The 20,136-nt window shown below is 41.4% G+C and overlaps 2 long non-coding RNA genes across 2 annotated transcripts in view; one reads left to right on the top strand and one right to left on the bottom strand.

Annotated features, from left to right (window-relative positions):
• The window catches only part of LOC148885524 (uncharacterized), a 148,936-nt gene that overhangs the window by 35,748 nt on the left and 93,052 nt on the right, over nt 1–20,136 (top strand). Inside the window, exon 2 of the long non-coding RNA XR_016118087.1 lies at nt 1,355–1,544. This is a non-coding gene — a long non-coding RNA (uncharacterized LOC148885524). The remainder of the gene's footprint in view (nt 1–1,354; nt 1,545–20,136) is intronic.
• On the bottom strand, nt 15,636–19,089 carry LOC148885526 (uncharacterized). The gene is made up of 3 exons (XR_016117999.1): nt 18,904–19,089; nt 15,995–16,049; nt 15,636–15,827 (listed from the first exon to the last, which is right to left on the bottom strand). It is a non-coding gene; the product is annotated as an uncharacterized LOC148885526 (long non-coding RNA).

Here is a 20,136-nt window from a genome sequence, read left to right as displayed (position 1 = left end):
GAGATATCCCTGGCTTTTCTTCTCATTCCCAGCCTCTGTTGCTAACATTTTCAGTCTGCATGCTGGATTGAAGGGGTTCCAACCATATGTCCTCTGACACCATCATTGGAGGCGAAAAGGGCGGGGCTCCCTAATCAAAATCTGGAACTACCTCTAAGTACACCGGCCTGTGAAACTCCAAATCCGATGACACGTGGCCCCAAAGCAAACCCACCGGAAGTTCAGCCCTCGGCCTGAGCAAATTTCCGCCGGGTTTTGCTTCATGCTCCCGTGGGCTCCAGGCAGAAGACGACGGGTCCTATTTAGCGCCAGTTGGCTTGGCGCGGTGGAGTGAAAGTCTGTCACTCAGTTACATTTGAGCCGAGGTTCATTGTGTTCCCATCTTCCTCTGTCAGGGAGTCTCCTTTCTGTCTGTTTCTGAGCCAAGGATGCTTTTTTTTTTTTTTTTTTTTTTTTTTGGTCGAGCGCGGTCATGCTACCCCCAGGTGGGTCCTGTGAGCCAGCTGATAGTCGAGCTTGTGCACAGGCAAAATGAAAGACTTGCATCAGAGTTTGAGAAGCAGAAGAAATCAGGCTATGCACATACCGATAATCGTGACAAAATTTGAGCGTTTTTATCCCCTTCTGATAGAAGTCGGCAAATCTGTGATGAACCGTTGTCACTAAAATATATTCCTGGCCAATAAATCCTGCGGTGTGTTGGATAAGACTTTTTGTGACTTAAGTATAGTCAAAACATGGAGCGATCCTTGTAAAGTACAGAGTTGGGTCCAGAGTTTTGAGTAAAGCTTTAACTCATTCACTGCCAGACGATGTGCAAAAATATGTCCACTTCAGTGCCAGGGTTTTTGTCATTTTCACTCAAATTGCAGGACCCACAGAATATTGAGTTTTAGGACTACATAAGCATTCAATGCAGCATAAGAAACCTTAGACTCTCTTCTTATATCATTAAAAAAGATAATTCCTAAATTATATGGGTCTGGAGTTATATGAGCTTGAAATGAAGGCCGCTGTCCAAAATACAATGCATAACATACATATTGATTTATATAGCCCTTGAGCAACAGCTGAAGCTGGAACAAAGTGTTAACATGGAAAAATAGGGAAATGCTTACTTCCCCCTTGTGGAAGGGAAAAACATTGCCATAGGTCTGGCCAGCGCTTTATTGGCACCCATACAAGAAAAAACAAAACCTGAACTAATTCAGCAATGGCGCTCTACATTATATTTTCTATTCCCGAATAAATTCTTGAATGGCAGCGAATGAGTTAGTAAACATAAAATGCCGGTTCCGTGAGATAATAGTGTTGGCAACCAAGCCCACATTAAATATCTATTTTGCCCTTTCAGAGACCAAATATGTGTCCCAAAGTCACCACGATGTTGGCCGTAGCAGAGGCATGCTTTTATGAGAATGGGGGAAAAAAGAAGAGCCCTCATCAGCCGTCACCTCCGTTGAGATGAAAAGGCCTCGAAAGCAGTGCGCCACCCCGCAGGACGCAACTCGGCTGCCCTAAGATGTGTTTGACAGAAGTGGCAGGTACTTGACCTTCTTCTCTGTCTTTTTCATCTCCCTCTTACTTTCGACTGGCGTCCTTTGCGCCGCCTCGGGCGACCGCTGTCGCCACTGTCGCATGTCCCAGTCGGTTTGTTTGTATTTATTTAATTTGAAAACTGTCAGATATAACCATGTCAAAGAAAACAGATGTACCAATATGACCGTTGACCTCAGATGTTGCCGACACAGTATTTCACCTGAAATTGTTATCCAATATTAAAAACAAACAAACAATACATACATAAATAAATACATAAAGAATCATAATAATTACATAATAAATAAATAAATACATAAATACAAATAAATAAATACATATGTATAAATAAATAAATACATATAAATAAATGAATACAAATACAGTAAAGTCTTGTTATATCGGTTATATCGATAGTACTGCTTATTACGATACTATTTCTATGAATGCAAGGAGAAAATTTACATGCCGCAGGATCGAATATATCGATAGTCCGGTTACATCGATATTTTTTCTGACTCTCGACAATATCGATATAACGAGACTTTACTGTAAATGCAAATACAAATACCAAGCAAGCCCATTTCACGGGACGTCTGGTGGAATTTGACTAGGTCCTGCAGCTCTGAAAAAAAAGTGACATCAGATCCACAGAAGTGATTTTTCTAGCTGAAACGGCATATTTGATATTTGCTTTGGTAAAAAGGAATCAGTGGCGGCAGCTGTTACTGTGTCAGGCTGTCAGTCATTTTCATTCTTTTTTGTTTTGTCATTTTTGTTTTTGCATCTTAAACTGCCTTTGAAAAGCACTCCGACGGCTAGTGTATGTGGGGCACTCGCTTAGCGGCTAAATTTGGGAAAAGGCGCTGCTTTCCACACTTTAACGTAATTGTTTGTTATTTATTTATTTTTCTAATACATTCTTAATTAGTCACTGAGCATGATTTGGGGGGGGGGGGTTATCTTGGCAATTTCAACCAAAAGTGGAACTATTCAACACGCAGTCAAGTCAGCTGTTTGTCAGAGTTATTCAGTCGGACACTGTGAACAAAGGCTCGAACACGGGAAGATTATCTTTTACTGCAGGGGATGCAGATATTCATGACCAACGCCCAACCTCTGCAGACCTCTGCCAAGCTCTTTATTGACAGTATATGTAAATTTAAGTGATACATTAGTAAAACATAGTCTTCTTGATTTGAATACCACGCCCTTGTACGTCCTAAGCACCAACAACTATACAACAACAGAACATAGACATTTTAATTGGTTGTCCTAAATCCTAAATTTTGTCCAAGGCCAGATCTCCTACATGAAGATGACAGTTTGACAGGCTGTGTCTGTTCACCTCAGATTGACCCCAGATTTTCTGTGCATCCATTGTGGGTCGTCTAAGCAAGAAACTTTTAAATATGAAAATTTCTATTCCGTCTATTCTCTATCACTGTTTAGCTACCAACCCCCTGCCATAAACAACTTCAAAATAAAATCATACCAAGACACTGATAAAATCATACCAAGGCACTGATGTCGGCTTGTTGTGTATTTGGAAACATTTTATTTTGAAATCTGCCTTCTCTCCACATTGGTGATATGGTGACTTTTTTTGCATAGCATAGCTAAGGCTAGCTTGTCCTTCTTCTTCGCCTCACATACCAAATAAATGGGTACGCAAAGCGTTTTTTTTTTTTGTAATTGTTATTCAAAATAGTCATTTATATTATATGGTCGTCATTCATTTGGCCAGTTTTGGTTAACACAGTAGGTTTCTTTCAATGGGTAGCGTAAAATAGATTTGACAGCCAAGCTAAGGTGTAGCATAGAAAACAGGCCTTGTAAGCTGGCTGTTGTATATTAATGCAGAGAGGCTACAGATATGTTTAAGTTCAGGAAAATGTAAAGATGTAGAGGGGAATGCTTTTTCCCCTCCCTCATCATCTCCTGCTCTCGCTTGATCACGAAGATGATGGCATTGTAATAACTTCCTGGGAGCAAAATTGAAGGCGATCATACTGTGGCCAACACGGCCGGGCGGTAAGGGGGGCGGGGGGGGGGGGGGGGGGGGGGGGGTGTCATGTACTGGACTGAGTTTGCCTTTCACATCAACCGTCTCAATGCAAGGAAGGCGGCTAAATTTTTTACAGCCTTGAAACGCATTTCCATTCTTTCTGGCAGATGGTGTCCCGTGTACTCCTCTTGGCTAACAATAGGCAAAATGTCCGCATACTTTCAGACTGCTCTAAATTAAACATTCAGCCTCCCTGAGTACACACTTAAAAGAGTTGTCCTATGCTGTTCCACCTATTCCACTACTTTTCAATGGTCCCATCAAATGAAGCATAGTTTTTCTCATTATTTATTTTATTTTATATATTCATTTTTCAGTTTATTTTGGCGTTTTTAAATCTACAAATACCAGTTTCCCGTTTTTTTCCATTTCTGATTCAACTGTCGCATGCCTTTATTAGCGTAATGGGCAAGAAAGTCAACTTAATCCAGTGGGGCTAAGAAGGATATTTTATTAATGGCAACTATTAATATTCCATCACAGTGGGTGTGTTTCTTTTTGCAGAAGCATAATGAATAACTGAACACCTCGGTCGTAGCGGGCTCCTCGGCATGAATATTCAGGCCGCGGTGAGCTGAGAGCCTCTCGTGCGCATCGGAAACACATCCCCGTCGAGCTCTGATTTTCTCCCAGGAGCGCGGAGGGGATTGGGCGCCAAGGTGGAGCGATTAATCGATTCCTATGATGTGGCTATTTAACTGATTGATTAATCGCAGGGCCCCTCGGATCGATTAGGAGTGGTCAATGTTCGTGTTGTGTTTGTGCAGTTGAAAGCCACAGGGGTGAGGGACTTAGGCTCCTTCTATTTGTGCATATCAGAATCATCTTTATTGGCCAAGTGTGTAGAACACACAAGGAATTTGTCTCCAGTAGAACACGCTGCACTAGTATCATCATAAAACATGACGAATAAGTATGGAGGACACAAATAAAGGCTAATTCCAATGGAATTCCTTAATGTAAGTGGTACCTCTCAGGAACAACTGTGAGACAATGTGCAAAGTATCAAGCAGACAGTGGTTCAAACGAGGACAGAGCTAGAACTATAGCAATTATAATGGGATGCTGTTCCACAGGGTTGTGCAAAATTGCAAAGAGGCACTCTGAAGTTATATTTGTGTTCCTTTTTGGAATGTTAAAATCTATGGGAAAGAAGCTGTTTAAATGGGAGTAGGTGAAGAAGGTGGTGGGCAGGGTGCGGAGGGTCCAGTAGGATTTTCCGCGCTCTTTTCTTGATTCTTGCAATGTGCATAAGTACGAGCAAGTTACAAGTGCGATAGTTTTGACGATTAAACTTTCAAGCATGTACCATGTTAGTTTGGCAAAAGTCAAGGAAACCAAGTGGGGTTCCCATGAAAGCAGCACTTGTAGAGCAAAAAGATTGTGAGCAAAAAGGTTTTTAAACTGTTTATTGATCCTTCAAGGTGAAATTAAGTTCAAACGAAAAATAATACAAAGAGAATTAGGGCGTCAACTTTCAACATAGGTTTTATATTGGGTTTCACGTCAAGTTAGAGCTTTCATATTATGATTTTGAGCCTGTATCCGTGGATAGCCAACACATCTTATCCTGTTCCTGATCATGATATCTTAAATTCCCGTAAGACAAACACATACGGTACATTGAAACTATCCATTAAAGTGACTTTCCGAATGCCCCACACTATTTTTAGTTATTTATTTATTATTTTTGCCATGGAATGAGCTTCCATGCCAGTGTGACAATGTCTCGTTGGTCACTCAAGTGACCTTCCAAAGTCGACGCAATTATTCTTTTGAGACGGAAGACCATGACAAGATATTATGTATAATGCTGAACTTTGCAAGGACCCCCAAAGTGAGCGCAGAACCTGAGTCTTCTTTGCCAACCCCCCCCCCCCTCTCCACCCATCGCCTTCTTCCGCGTCCTTGTGTTGTCTAGTCGACTGCTTTCCGCCGAGACGGTCCGCGGAGAAATATACGACCAGGCCGCATATCACAGCCATCCATCAACCCGACTATCCCAAAAGCGGCGCGAGTCGTTATGAAAGTGGCACCGTCGTATATCAAATTATTCTACAGACAAATCAAAACCACGCGCGAAACACTCTCACTAAGGGGCAGTTGCTTCGACACGTTTGTGGCCCGGTTTTGTTTACTGCGTGCAATTTGACAACCGCGAGTGCGAATACTTGAAGACATAATCGCGAATGGAACGCCATTGCAAAAGTGATTTATTTATTCATTTATTTATACTTTGGGTGGTAGGATGATCAAAAAGATTACTGCATCCTTTTTTATTCCCGGTCAACTATTTTTTTGTTTAAGATTTTCCATCGGGATAGTAGCCCATTAAGTCTAGTTGATGGGGACAAATCGAGCTTTGCAATAACGCGATCAGGATAGACCAGCAATTAATGATCCACTATAATCCACTTGTGCAGCAATAAGCCAAAATATTGAATTCAATTGTCTCCCTCCAAACACACATACGCGACCGCTTTAATTTTTCCCTTCTAAAAATATGGGTTCCTGGTGGCAAGACAGATGCACTAGACGGCATGAAGCGAGAGGACATATGGCCCCCTTTTCTGCTCTGACTCGTCTCCAGTGAAAACAATTGGCTATGATAGACTAAAGAAAGAAAACCCACCAACATCTGTGAACTCCGCCGTTTGTCTTGATGGACGTTTCCAATGGAAAGATAAATAAATAAATAAATAAATAAATAAATAAATAAATAAATAAATGCATGAGTACATGAATAAATAAAGCCATAACTAGACGAATAAATAGACAAATCAGAATCAGAAAACCTTTATTCGTCCCACAATGGGGAAATTTGCAGTCCACAGCAGCAATTTTAAAGAATAAATACATAAATAGATGAATAAATAAATACACAAAAAATACATTAATTAATTAATAAACAGGTACATAAATAGGTAAATAAATAGCTACATGAATAGATACATGAATAGATAGATAAATAAATACATACAGAAATACGTAAACATAAATACATGAATAAAAATGTACATAAATAAATAAATGCACAAGTGCATGTTGAGTTTTGCCTCCCTCAGCATCCTGATGCTTTTCTTTATCTTGCATTTCGCTCATACAGGTATTAATTAACTCATTCACTACCATTCACAAATTTATTCGGTAATTGAAAATATGACCAAGCGCCATTCCCGAAATTGTTCGGGTTATTTTTCTCATGCTTGCGTGCCAATAAAGCGCTGGCCATGGTCTCTGGCAACGTTCTTCTTTTCTACACGGGGGCAGTATTTCCCTTCTTTCCATGTAATAATAATAATAATAATAATAATAATAATAATAATAATAATAATAAACATTTATTGTTTAAGCCCCTTTCAAAACTCTCAAGGAAACTTTACAGTCACGGGATTTTTTTTTTTGTTCTGGTGAGCAGCGGCAGCCATTCGCCCCAGCGTTCACTCTACCCGGAAGTTAAAAGCGCAATATAAACCAATATGTATGTATTGCATTGTATTTTGGTCCGCCGCCCTCGTTTCAAGGTCATATAACTCCAGACCCATATAATTTAGGAATTAACTCTTTGAACTGACAATGAATGACAAAAACCCTGACCTTTGAGTGGACACATGCCTGTCTGGCAGTGAATGAGTTAAAATTCATATAATATTAACATATGGGTTAAACCGTGCAAACATAAATGCATTCTGGAGGTTTTGTTTTTTGTTTTTTACGTCCCATGCTTTGCCCGTGGTCCCAAGTGACCGAAGCAGTCACAGAGGCAACCACTGCTGCCTCCATTTCAGTTAAAAAAGTTGGGGATTACTGCACGGGGGGTGCAGAAGGGCTAGGCTAATGACTGCCATGGCCGCAGAAAGCCGATTTAGCGAGACTACGGCAGGCAGGCGTGAAGGCGAAATCTCCTCCTTAGACCCAGTGTGAGAGGCCGTAATCAACGAGGCACTCGGCCTGATCAGTCTGCTTCCTTCTTGAGGGTAAGCGGTAGAAAAGGGGTCTTTGATGCACGTTTTCCCTCACTGTATATTATGTCACCGTTTACACCAAAGCGATTGTAGCCCTTTGTGCTTAAACGAGGTTACACATTAGACGAAAACGGGAAAGTACGGTTTACACCTGCAAGACTTGTGGGAACTGGGGCTTTCACAAACCAACTGTCTATTTTGTGGCATATTTAAGGAATAACACCCCCCGGTGTGTCGTCGTGAATTCAGCGTGAGCGGTTTCTGCAGTTCTTTTTCTATTCTACTCAGCGCTATCAAGAGACCTGGGCTCTGTGACATTTAAGAATATCTGATCTAAAGGCTTTCTTATCGTTTACTCCTGCTTCTCTTATACCTTCTATTTTCTTTTGTTCTCAACCTCCCCTCGCTCCCTTTGCTACCGTCGGTGTTGCGTTCCGCGGCTCCCATTCCTGTCTCAATCACATGTGCTCATGCAAGCGCACAGCATGCGCCGCCACCTTATTGATCGGTAGCGTGGCCACAGGAACCCGCTCGTGTACAAGTTTGTACAATTGATCTCGCCCCCCGACACCCATGCTCGTCTGCTATTTTCCACCATATTTTCCGACGAGATACATATTCAGGATGCGGCAAAGTTAAAGCAGGGTCGTTTCAGTTCAAAAATCTGTGATTTTAATTGCGCCGGTGCTCCTAAAAAGAAAAGGCTTAGCTGCCGTTTACCCGTAGGACGCATCGCAATGGATGTAGCACAATGTGTGTCAGCTTGCAGATGAGCGTACGGCGCTGTGAAGTCGCCACGGGATTCCAGCACGCATCGTTTTGCATCTCTCTGCAGAATCTCAACACCCGGGTGATGCTGAGTATTACTTTGCCTCACTGCGGTTGGAGCTCTGTGGCTCGCTCGGATGGTATGCGACGCTGCCTTGAAACTTAAGATAATCCTGGTTGGCGAGAACGACCTATTGCTGATGTCTAAGCAGTGAAATTCAAGTCTTTTGAGGCACCACAGACTCTCCCTTCTGCTCTCAACCTTTGTTGAAAGTTGATGTTAGCCGCACATTTCAATCTTGACCTCCCCTAACCCACCCTACAAAAATTGCCTGCCAACCTATCATCCGCCCTACCCACCCGACTACACTAGCTTGGCTTCTTAATAAAAATCACCCACATACACATCCAAATCTATTTATTTATTTGTTTGTTCGTTTTTAATATCAGCTACAGATCAACTTAACTCCGTACTTGACTTTGAATTAAAACTAAATTTATTCGGGTTTGGGTTTTTCTTACGAGGCGTGCCGAAAAAGCGCTGGTCAGATCTCAGGCAATATTTTTCCCTTCCACAAGAAAACAGCGTTTGCCTTTTTTTTCCATGGTAGCGCTTTGTTACAGCTTCAGCCATTGTTAAAGGGCCATATAAATCAATATGTATTGTATTGTATTGTATTGTATTTTGTACGCCACCCTCATTTTAAGCTCAGATAACTCCAGACCCGTATAACTTTTAGTAACCCTTTTTTTCAAATGAAAGAAGATAATCTAAGGTTTCTTATGCTGAATTGAATATTTATGTAGGCATAAAACTCAATATTTTGTGGGTCCTGCAATTTGAATGAAAATGACATAAACCCTGCCACTGGGTTTGACACATTTTTGCACATCGTCTGGCAGTGAATGAGCGAAAAATGCATTGAAATGCGGACAGATTTTTTTTTTTTTGCATTCTGTGCAGCTACATGAAAAAATATAATGGAAAAAATATGTTTGCCCCCACTATCTTATATTATAAGAACCAAGCACAAACCTACCGCCATACCTTTACTTATATATATCCTCCCTACCTACAAACTATTTACAAAAGTCAGTAGATAACTACCTATACTAGCTACACAAATGTACTTGCCTGTATTTCTACCTAAACTCCAATAACTTACCTACCTACTCATAAAAATCTATTTCTAAACGTAAAGAGATTATCTCTAGCTAGCTAGCTAGCTAGCGTTGCCTACCTATCTGTACCCGACCTATTCAAAGTTACTCTACCCTTCCTACCTACGTCATTCCTAATCAAGAAATGTGAACTTTGTGAATGTCTTTCTTTTTTAAACCAACAGTTTGAAAAGTACATATCACACGCCGGCGTTGTGTCTGCAGCCGCTTGACGCCTGACTGCGCTCCCGCCGCCACTCCAAAAATCCTTGTATATTTGTGAAGGAGGCAAGCCTGGCGAAGGATTAGTGAGAGAACAGCAAACTGCCAAAATCTCTGCAACCTGTCAAGAATTTGGAAAAGAAAGGCAGGAAAGGCAAGAAAAAAATGTCAAGGAGGAGACTGCAAATGAGCCTTGTTTCAATAAAGGGATCGATGGGGATGCAGGAAAAGATGTTGTGTGCATCGATGATAAGTGTCCATTGGCAAACACCAGACGGGAGGTTATTGAAGGGGATGCGTGTGTCTACCGCGGGTGAGCGGCGGGTATATGGATTCTGTCACAGGGAATAGATGACTTATTTTTTTTCCTCCAGCAAGCTTTCCTTCCCTCTGTTTGTTAGGGCTCCAAAAACAACGTTCCCCAAGAGCAGCCCGGGGATGCAGAGAAAGATGATGTCTATTTACTTCCAAATCAGCCCACCAGGATATTTATTACAATTTTTCCCCACGTCTCGATGATGATCACTCATGGCTACTGCAGTGGTCAGGAAGTGGGGAGTGGGGGGCTTGATCATTATTTTTAGGCGCTTGCCCTTTTTGTTTGTTCACTTCCTCGGCCTGGGCCTTCTTTCAGGAGACGTGATTGTTGGGGACAGCCCTTCAGCAATTGTCCATGTCACAGAAGGGCCTTGTGGGGAGGATGTACTTTTCGCTCTATGCAAAGCAACTCTTATATCTTACTGATTTGAGGCTATCTCTCATCGCCCTTATCAACGTATGTCCCACCATTAGCTACAAACAGCATCTTGGGCTCAATTTAAAAAAAGAAAGAAAGAGGACACATTGGAATTCTTTTCACCTCTTGGGGCATTCATTTGATGTGCTATGATTAGCCACATTAGCCAGTACAGTGCCTGAAATCTGAATTAATTTTTTTTTCTTTTACTATTTATGTATATGTTGGTTTTTTTTTTGTCTGTTCTTCTTCTCATTTATTTCATTAGGACCTTGTAACATTAACTGACGTACGACTAAAAAGTGTACATGTGCCGGACTGAGCATTAATGCTAGTTTTCAGTTGTAGTCCAAAGGCAGGTGTCTTAAGGATAACAACATGAACACTGAGCATACACACAACATTTGAGACTTGTTCACTCCAGCTTTTCAGTGTTGAAATCTCTTCCCGATAATCTAGCTTTGATGTGTCTTACTGAAAAACAGCACTGCGACAAATGACAACGAGCCACCCTGACGTGTCAATTTTCGGGATCAGCAAAGCCTTGAGAAAATGTCAGGAACCCTCGTGTCTTGTCCGTGTGCAGATAAGGAAAAATGCTCTCGGTCAGCGTTGTCTGCCTCGCTCAATGCTAGCAAAGCTGTCAATCCATGTTGGATAGCGCTTGTCCTCATCGGGCCCTTGGGTGAGATCAAGCCTATCCTAGCTGACTTAGGACAAGAGACAGCATACGCCTTGGACTGATCGCAAGCCAATTGGTCAGTCATGACCATCAAAAGTTGTTCTGAGGAGGAGACGCACAGGAGGTAGATTGTATTGATAATCAGTAGCGGAAAACAACAAAGAATGGGAAGCGAGGGAGGTGGGAGGTTGCAACAAGGACTATGACGATGTCTCTATTTGCTACGTCAAAGCGTCCTTGAGAGCTCCGAGGCCGGAAAAAGCTGGATAGGTTTTTTTTTCCCAGAAAGATAAGACGAGTTACAATTGAAAGTCTTCTTTCATTGTCACTGAAAAATACATACATACATACATACATACATACAATAACTATAGGGAGAACTAATTTGCAACAATGCTAAGCAATAGAAAATGTTTAGAAAAATCTTCCTTTTGTCCATATATATATATATATATATATATATATATATATGCCTCTCTGTGATCATCAGACACTCATTTTTATTGAGAGCTTAGTTTTGTCACAGCGCCGTCACAGTCCAAAACATGGCCTCGATTCGGGAGGCGAGCGCACGAGTTGATTTGGATCCATAAGTTTCCCATGAAATAAAAGTTGTGTACGCGTGCATGCATTTTTTGTGTTCCCAAGTGTGACTGTGTACCGAGGAGGAACACGTCGTCTCCTGAGTCGGCGGTGCATCTGTGCCGCGGCCTACGTGCTGGCACTCGCGTGACAACACGCTGCTCTGCAAATGTCACTCGCATCCAATTAAAGGGTCGACTGACGCCATCAACCCCACCCCCCACTCCCCAACCCACCCACTATCCCACCACGATCAGCCAAGAAGTTTTTGGGGGCTTTTTTCCCTGTTTTTACTTCTGTTCAGAGGTCACTTGAGGGCCCTTATAAAACTCCCGTGAGGCATTTGAGGGGATAGCTTCCTCTCGGGTCAAATCGACGCTTGTTATGCGTTTACTGTTGGGGCCCACCTACACGCATTTGTTATTTACGGCGCTGTCAATGTTTAGTTTGACTGCGCTTGTCTTGGGTTTATTGGCCCCTGAGCAAATGCCGCCGTTATCCATCATTTCGCCCACGCCGTTCAATAACAATGTGCGGTATCCTAACGGTCGCGTCATGATGAAAGATCAGCGAGACACTTTTTGAACGCTATTTCCGACCTCTGCGTTGTCGTCGGCAGCAGACGGTAGAAGCACTGTTGCCTTGGAGATCGAGCTGAAACGTTTGCTTAGCATTTAGCGCTTAGTCACAGTCTTAACGCCTATGCGCACTGGACCCATTTTCTGATATATTTTGATGAGAAAAGAAAACATTCAAATAAAATGTCTGAAAATATATTCCCTTCAATTCCTATATACAAATAGAACTCCTGAAGTTTAGTTTCTGTTTATTTTTCTGTACTTTATTGACATTCTGCTTCTTCACGTTGTTAATTGACCCACATTTTATCCAGAATTTAGTGGGTGTCTATGTATATACTGATACCCTAGTGTGTCTGTCTTATGCCCAAATCCATCCGGGATCACCCATGATGTGGTTTAAAAAATGGAGGGATGAAAAGTTGGCAAATGTTAAGCACAGATGACTATTTCTAAAAAAAAATTTTTTTATGCTAATTACAAAGAAATTATTTCACCCATTTTTTCCCCTCAAAGCACATCAGGTTTTTGAGATTTTTTTCCTGTTTGTTTTTACTGATAAAATCTTACACACAATAGAGATTTCGGAATTTATAGCTATCATGTTTCAAGAAACAATTCGACCCATTGCTGAAGCTCAACCTGAATTCATTTGGATGACTAATATCGAAATGTAAAATAATGAATGTTTAAAAAAAAATAAAAGAGGCCAGTATTGAAATCATTGCGCCCAAAAAATAAATTGGAAAGGTTAGCTCCCATCTTTGAATGGGTATGACGTGGAGCGCCATTCCCGAATTTGTTCGGGTCTTGGTTTTTCTTGTGGGGCTGTGCCGATAAAGCGCTGGTCAGACCCCTGACATTTGCCTTTTGTACAGCCGCCCCCTTTTCAAGATCAGAAAACTCTCGACCCACATAACGTAGGAATGAACCATTTTTTATGACAGAAGAGTGTGTAATGTTTTTTTTACGCTGAATTGAATTGTTTGTGTCGTCCTAAAACTCTATTTTCTGTGCGTCCTGGAATTTGAGTGAAAATGACAAAAACCCTGGCACTTGAGTGGACACATTTTTGCATAGCCGTCTGGCAGTGAATGAGTTCATGAGGTTTAGTTTTGCTTTAGTTATATTGGTCATTGACAAACATTTACCAATTTTATCACATGTAATTTTGTTTAAATGTTAATTTTGACATTGACTGTATCATAAACAATACTGCATCTCATATTTTATAAGTCTCTCTACCGTCTTTTCATAATTTCCATTCCGATTTGAAAGTTGTTGGGACGTTAAGGGTTTCACAGTTTTTCATGCCGGAGCTAAAAAGCTGAGGTCAGGCACATCCACATGTTGGGTGCGGTGTCTCGTCTTGGCTTCCCGTCAATGTGAAAAGAGGTTATCGGCTGGAGGGGAACGTGTGCTCTCACAAATCCCCTCCTTTGCCACAACTTCCAATTTGCTGCTGGTAGTAATCGTGGCAGTCTGCCACTCTTCGAGGGAAGACGACGAATCGGTTGAGGTAGCATGCGAGCGCGCCGTCTCTTACCAAACGAGTTCCTAATTGGCGGGCTAATGACATGAAGCGCATCTTGGATCTGTTGGCACGTTTAACAGACGCCAGGTCCTGCTCCTGTCCTTTTCTGCGCCGCAGAAAAATAACTAAATAATAAAGCACGTGCACTTTCACATCCGCGCCGAACTCATTAGCGCGGCACACTCTGCGCCTACAAATGAATAATAAAAATACATTTCATTTATAAGCGCCTTTCAAATCTCTCAAGGTCAATTTACAGTCACATGATCAGTTTTTCTGTGGGTGAATTCCAAATGGTTTTTGCCTTACAGTATTTCTGCCTTGCTCTCCGTTCTGACATTTTAAAACGATGGACCTTTTATCTGACCATCGGAGGGTTTTAACTCCCTAAAAGCAATGTGATGTTCACTCCAGCTTGTTCAATATCCCACCCTGACGAAAAGGAGCCAAATTCTACATTATTAGCTAATGTCGGATCCCTCCACGGGTCAGCGCGTAATAACAAGGAAATGTTCCGTCGGATGTTTATTTGGAGCAATTTGAACTACTTCAGGCATTCTGTCATCGGAGAGACACCCGCCCATCCATTTTCTAACGTAATGGTCCCCGACCTCACGTGGGGGGTCATTTTGTACCGGCCGCATAGAAAGAATAAAGAACTGACATTACTTTCATTTTCTTCATTTCGGAATCTGTTGTATTTGGAATGTTTACACCTGTCAACAATATGTCTTTCTTGACGCGGCTCAAGGCGTGCTTTTCGGTCACGTGATAGGTTACCGCTGGAATAAAAGCCAGGAGCTTGCAAAAAAGACAGAGGAGGCTCAGACAGAACCCAGATTCCTACTTAAAATTCCGATTTATCTCACTGAGCGATTCCCACGCACAAGGCCCTCTGTGTGTATTATGCACCAGTGGTGAGTTGCATTTTTCATGCACTTTGTATCTTATTTTGAAGGCACGTTTACCATAGCGATCATAGAATGTTGCGGCTAGATAGGATGATAATCATGTGATGATTTGTGTTTATTATTATTATTATTATTATTATTATTATGTTTTGAAAATACCACAGTTTTCATACAGGTCATAGCTATTTATTTTGTTGAATATCCCTGAAAATATTATCTGATATTAAAACAGCCATTGGTGCAAAAAAGGTCGGCTATCGCAGTCTTTATGCTTCAACATTTCACAATGAGGTAAATCTTCGTGCATAGGTATTGCGGTACACTGCCGAAATTTTATCAGAACACACTTTAAATATAAAACTAGAAGAAGTCTTGGAGAGGTCAGTAAGTGTCAGTCAACCGTCCGGTCAGCCCTCGGCCTTGGTCGGCCTCATCCATCAGACTGCCTCCGTTCAAGGTGTGAAGTCAGGTTGTTTCAGACAACAGCCGGTTGACACAGTGAGTGTGCCGGTTGGATTTATTGAGTCTTGGTTGAAATATATTCTGTTGAGTTGGATTGTTGTGTAGGACGGACGAGGGAGGGGTGACCTCAACCCATGTACATTTTTATTATAACACACTTGAAGTATGAAACTAGAAGAAGTCTATGTTTGCCCCTTTTGATTCAATAGGCTGAATAAATGAGCTTGGGTATGTGATTCAAGGTTCTCCCAGTCACTGCGTCTTTTGTTTAGACTCTCAATAGATTTCTTTGTGTTGCACTGTACATTTGTTATTGTTCCCATGTGTTTATTGAACCCACATATCCACCCTTCTCCCTCTTTGTCCTGTCCCACTATATGCGCCTATAGATAACTTCAGAGACTTTGAAACGTGACAACATTCTCACATTGTATTGCTGTGGCAGCAAATTACTTTCCAATGGCCTGATAAACCTTGTTGAATGTACACAGTAAAAGTCAGCAACTTTTCCGACCAATTGAGCATCACTCGTTGATGAAGAAATTGCTCCTGCTGGTTGGCTTGCCTCGGGGAAAGTACGACGACTGCAAGACTCCCCAAAACTCTGCAGAGCAGGAAACTGAGAAAGTCAATTTGGAGACAAAAGTAAACAAGGATACAAGGAAGAGTTAGAAGTTGACTTAATGAGGATCCAAGAGGGTTGCAAAAACTTCGTTGGGGGGTATAGGAATGAGGAGTACAATTGAACATTCAAGACATGATGGGCATAGAATCCGTTTGACTAACCAAATCAGGGTTTAGGGTGGTAGGTTGATGACATCAAAAAGTGATTCTTGACAACCTGAAAAGGGAACAGGATAGTTCGGAAAAGAAGTTCATTGTGTATCTTGGAAAGTAAGGTACTTGAGGGGTAAAAAAAAAAAAACTCAACAAAGGCACAGGACATGCTTGAAAACCCAAATGAGGCAACATAATAGTTTGAAAGAAAGTTACAGGACAAGTTGGTAGTCAAACTAAACAAAGGTACAGGATGTCGTTGAAGAATTGAACAAGCGAACTGGAGGTAGAAACGAATAATGGACCAGGTTACTGGGAGTGTGTGCAAGAAAAATGACATACAGGTACAGGATGGGTCGGAGAAACCAAACAACGGCGCAGAACACGTTCAATTAGTATTACTGGACGAGATGGGCTAAAAAAAATGGACGCTGAATTGATGAGGGTACAGGACAGACCTTAATTTTTACCATAGACCTCTATATAACACAACCGGGGTTTATTGTGCTCAGGCCATTTATATAATGCAAGGAGTGTCAAACTCATTTTTTGCCACTGGCCACGTTGTATTTACGATTTCCTCTCGAGCGCCGTGATTGTATTGTATTGGATTGGATTGGATTTGCCTTTATTAGTCTCACAGTGGCGAAATTTACATTTCAGCAGCAAAGATATGAAATAATTAAAACGTTTCTGTCACGATCTGGTTGGCGACCAACGGGTGGTGCTGTCAGCCCCGCCTGCACCTGCACAGGGGTTGGTCGTTCCAATCAGTGGCAGTTAAAAGGACTCCCGGCATGACCATTCGTTGTCTAGTCATTGTATGTGTTTGCTTCACCCTGTCAGATTTTGTTCCTGCTGACTTTATTTGATACAATTTGTCAATTACACCCTGCTGCTCCCTCTTGCCTGCTTTTTTGGGATCCACCACCATCACCACCATGTAAACCGTGACAGTTTCATCTCCTCCACATATTACATACAGAATGCACAACAAATTGATGAATAACTAGTCAAATCTGAAGTCCAAAATAATGACTTTTATTGTATTTTACATACAACAATCTGAAAATTAGGTTCGGAGTTTAGCAAGAATAATGGAACTTGACAGACTTGATATGCTTTCGTGGGCCAAATAAAATGATGTGCCGGGACAGATTTGGCCCCCGGGCCTTGATTTGGACACCTGTGATATAATACCTTGCTTAAAATTCCTATTTGAATTGGCAGTACAGTATACTGCTAAAAGGGCATTCCTGACATGCCAAGCCATCTCCAAGTGACAGAGAGAGTGTGAAGCGATTGGACGGACATGCTTTGGCTCATGTGAAAGCCTTCAACTGAGACAGTAATCTGGCCAAAATGTCAGACCGTTTTTCACGTGAGAGGCCTTGATTTTTTTTCTTCCCTCAATTAAAATGAACGGGTGAAGGTATGAATATGTTGCAGTTGCCCTGAGTCGAGCTACGATGACATTTTTATCAGTTGTGGACATTTTCATGCAGTATTGATTTTTTGAAAGAGACTGTTTGTCTTCATTTTGACTCAAAAACCAAGCAAAAAGTCTTTCACGGATCCGTCGCGGCTCCGTTTATCGACCACGGCGACTAATTGAAATCGACGTGGATAAATTAGTCTAATTTGAAATCTTCATTCCCCGTACCGAAGTGCAGCCTTTCCCGTCCGTTCCTGTCGTGTCTGTCACACAAGTTACGAGTTGGCTTGAAAGAAATGATGAGTTTTGAGGCAACTTCCCACTCTGATGTCTTTTCATTTCATCACTTTTATTGCTTGGGCAACTTATTGAAACCATGATTTCCCAAACTGCGTCGCTATATGTTCCATGTCTCATTTCTGTTCTGCCTCCACCTGCGAAGTGCAAGTGCCATTTGGTTTTGTTTGTGGAGCACGCTCAGCCAACTGAACCAACAAGCTGACTGATTAAATGAAAATGGACCTCCTCACTCTCGGCCCAGCCGCCGGGAGTTGTGCCTCATAAATCCGCCTCTTGTGAATAACGACCATGAACATCCATCTCTAGGATTCTGTGTTCTGGGTTTGTTTGTTTTTTTAAATTTTATGTATGTATGTATGTATGTATTTATTTATTTATTTATTTATTTATTTATTTATTTATTTATTTATTTATTTATTTATTTATTTATTTATTTATTTATTTATTTATTTATCTATTTGGTTTTTATATTACAAGTTCAAGATATAAAAACATTATTAAAAACAAAAAAGGCACTAGAAATTCAAGGTGTATGTTCTTTATTTATTAGTTTGTTGTTTTTTTATTACAAGTTCAAGATTTAAAAACATTTATTAAAAACAGAAAAAAGTAAATAAAAATTTGTTTATTCAGTTGTTTTTTTATTTCATGTTCAAGTAAACAAGTAAATACAAGTAAATGCAAATTCAAGGTACATGTATATTTATTTATTTATCAATTTGTTTATATATCTATTTGTTTATTTGTTTTTAATTTTGTTTTTTTGTTTTTGTTATGTTTTTACAAATTCAAGATAAAAAATCCACATTTATTAAAAGAACTGAAAAAGTCAATTACGTTTCAAGGGATGGCGATACTTTTTTGAAAAAAAATAGAAATTCAAGATATAAAAGACATTTATTAAAAAAAAAGGTCAGAGTGACTATGAACCTTTTCAGGGACAGCGACAATAATAATAATAATAATAATAATAATACATTTCATTTATAAACGCCTTTCAAAACTCTCAAGGACACTTTACAGTCACAGAATATTTTTTCTGCGGGTGAGCAGCGGCAGCCACACGCGCCAGCGGTCAATGTGTGTTTCGGAACATACACAACAGCCCATTACGGCAGGTATAATGCAATTTCATCACAACAGAGGCATAATAAGATATTCATCTGGAGTGCGACTAACTCACCTCCGTCATAGTCTCGCACCCCCACTCCCAGTCCACAGATACTGAGACCCTTCAAAGCTGCAGGTGCTGCCCTCCAAATGGACAATGGCCGCCCACCCGTGTTCTTTCTCAGTGACAGACTTGCCATAGATAGCTTCATCTGCCCCCTCTGCTCTTGCAGCCACGACTGACTGCGTTGCAACAATAATCCCGGCTACCGGCTGCTGAATGTGTAGTGAAGCTGAGCAAAAGCCCAACTGGGGCCACTTGCAACAAAGCTGTGCCTGTACCTTGGACCTTCGCGCCACAGGCGCTTTTCTTACTTGGGCATGAGATCATGGCAGTGCAACATTGACTTTGGCTCAATTTAAATCAGTTCCAAGGGGTCTTCATAATCTCTCACTGTTGTGCATTGGTCAAAATACTCACGTCTGCGCTTCCGCTTTCTTGAAATCAGTCGGTTCTAAAAGTCTGTCCTATCTCTTGATGAACAGGGGCAACGCTAAGGGGTGGCTAGTGGCCACTTTTGCGCAATCCCCAACCCTAAAGTGTGTGCAAAGTTCAGCTGAGCACCCATTAAGACAATAAAAGCATCCGTTGTATTTTCTCTTGATCACCAAGTTACGCTTTGTCATTTTGCTATGGGGCCATTTTAATGAAAGCAATTCCAGTTCATTTTTCCTCTTCATTTTTTTCATTGCTTTGTGTAACGATACAAATGTTTACATGGCTTGGTTTTTGATTTATGCAATATTTTGAGAAGATAACCAGTTAGTGTGAGTTCATTGATACCATAAGATGAAGAAACAATAACAGAAAAGCTCCTCCCATATTACATGATTGAGTGTGCAGTAGTAAGACTGAACCAAACAGACCAAAAGTTACCAAAACGTTCCTCCATTTTTGCCGGATAAATTGCTTTTCAGGTAACTCTTCTCTGCTTTAGAACTTAGCTTCTTCTGTCAGGAAGCCCCGCCATGCTATGACTTTGTATGCCCGTATAAAATCATCACGCACCCCGAGTGTGACACGGCGGGGCGCGGCGGGTGAGCATCCTTTGTAATCAGCACCTGCTCCTCGCGACAATGGAGCCACGCGGCCACATGACATGTTAGCCGGTCACGCGCTGTGTCACCATGCGCCGCTTTCCACTGAGGCGGCGGCGGTGGAGGCGACCATGCGCTTCGCACGCTGAGAAAGCTGCTTTGTGTGAATGGCTAATGACAAACACGGCCATCCAGCGTCTTGGGATGG

This window comes from Hippocampus bargibanti, linkage group LG17 (assembly GCF_051943395.1).
Source record: "Hippocampus bargibanti isolate YZ-2025 linkage group LG17, ASM5194339v1, whole genome shotgun sequence".
Lineage (NCBI taxonomy): Eukaryota > Metazoa > Chordata > Actinopteri > Syngnathiformes > Syngnathidae > Hippocampus > Hippocampus bargibanti.
This window is presented reverse-complemented; position numbering and strand designations above follow the sequence as displayed.